This window comes from Electrona antarctica (assembly GCF_951216825.1).
Source record: "Electrona antarctica genome assembly, chromosome: 22".
Classification (NCBI taxonomy): Eukaryota; Metazoa; Chordata; class Actinopteri; order Myctophiformes; family Myctophidae; genus Electrona; species Electrona antarctica.
In genome coordinates, this window is record NC_136805.1 from 8,627,403 (window position 1) to 8,629,360 (window position 1,958).

Here is a 1,958-nt window from a genome sequence, read left to right on the forward strand (position 1 = left end):
CTGTCTAGATTTAAAGTCCTACTGTACCAATATATAAGCTCATAACACGTACTTGAGCTTATTTGTTTTTTAAATTATTATAATTTATTTTGCAAGCTTTCGGTCTACTGACCTTCTTCAGGCATGACTGAAGAAGGTCAGTAGACCGAAAGCTTGCAAAATAAATACTTTGATTGTGCGGAATGTGCACATATCTGAGTGTGCGGAGCTTCCCTTTATTTTTTTCATTACCCCTTTGTGACTCCAGCACCTCTCTTAAGTCTTTTCAGCAGATGAGCGGTGGTTCTTTTTACATTTTTGTCTAATTATAATAATTTACAATTTGTTTGCCTATAATGACATGCCTAAAATAGGGAGGGGTTGAAACTGGTTAAAGTGATGATGAGCTTTGGTAGAACTGTTTTTTTTTTGTAACCCATTATTTTTTTCACCCAGTGTCAATTATCTATTCTAATACTGGGCGCTATACTCCCTCTGCAAACCTGGGAAGAGCAACGGACTGACCTCATGCTTCCTTCTATGCATGAGGAGTCCAAGCCACTTCTTCTCACCTTCTTGGAAGTAGCGCGTGGAAGGAACACGTTATTCCAACCAGTTCCTTTCCCCTCCATCAGGCACCCCAGCTGGCCAGGGGGAGGCAGTTTAGAGATCAGGATTACTGCATGTTTTTTCTGAGGATACCTACCCTATAGGGATACGGGGAGAAACTCCTCACAGAAAGGCCCTTTCGCCAACCCCACCTAGGGTATCGGCACTGATGACGTGGAGGGGAGAACATGCCCCCAGTGCCCCCAGCGGGAGGCGAACCCAAGGACCTTCTAGCTGTGAGGCGACAGCGCTACCGACTGCGCCTACGTGCCCCTGTGGGTTGTTTACTGTAGCTACCTGGCCATGATATCAATCAAAATATTGTCAATCATCTTTACCTGTTACTTTGCTGCTCTGTGATCGAGGAACTGTAAAATAGCGATTCCAAAACTTTCAAAGCAGGTCTCAAAATCACACTTTTAGCACCTAAAACATACATGAATGAAGCAGATCCTGCCAATACAGTATAAAAACCTAAGTCACCGGCTAAGTGAAATAGGTGGATAAAAAGAAGCAACGGATAAAGATAATGGACAATATTTTGTCAATTATTTTGTCTATATCATACCCATTGTATAGGTTCTTTAAAATAACTAGAAGAAATACCTTTTGCCTCCTATAATCTAATCTGGCACTGATACCCATTGACGTATTATTATATATGAATTGCTTATAGCTGTCTTTTACACCTGTACTGGCTCCTGGGAAAGATGCAACATGCCGCAATCTGGAAACGATTGCAACAAGTGGTGGAGTGTTTTTTGTGGAGAAAGACTTCAATAGGTCTGAAGCTGTTCTGTTTTGATTAATGTTCATGTGAGTCTTTCTAAACTCCCGGAGCTATAAGGCCCTGTTTACATTGTCTTAATGCCTTTCATACGGTATCGCACGCACACACCTCCGTCCACCTCTGAAGGGGGAAATGGCTCTGGACACGGCAGGGCGTTGGGCAGCGGTGCTGCATCGGCATGAGGAGGACATTTCAGATTGTTTTAGTGAAAGGGAGCCAGCGGGAGGCCCCATCTGGAGGAAGAGGGAGTTGTGTGAGTGTGTGTGCGTGCAATGCATCGTGTGTGTTGCACGGTGCATATACAGTACTGCCACATTTATGCGCAGGTATGTGCATAATGTGTTTGAGGCCATACACTAGTTGAACGATGGAAGCTGCAGAGTAGTGTGCGTGCGTGCGTGCGTGCGTGCGTGCGTGTGTGCGTATGCACTTTTGTGTGTGTGTGTGTATGCGGAAAATGAGACGGGGGGGGGGGGGGGGCTGTTCAGACTCCAGACATAAGTGAGAGTCAGACAGCCAGCCAGACAGCCACCCAGCCAGGCTGAAATATCAGGCTTTGTGTGTGTGTGAGTGAGTGCGT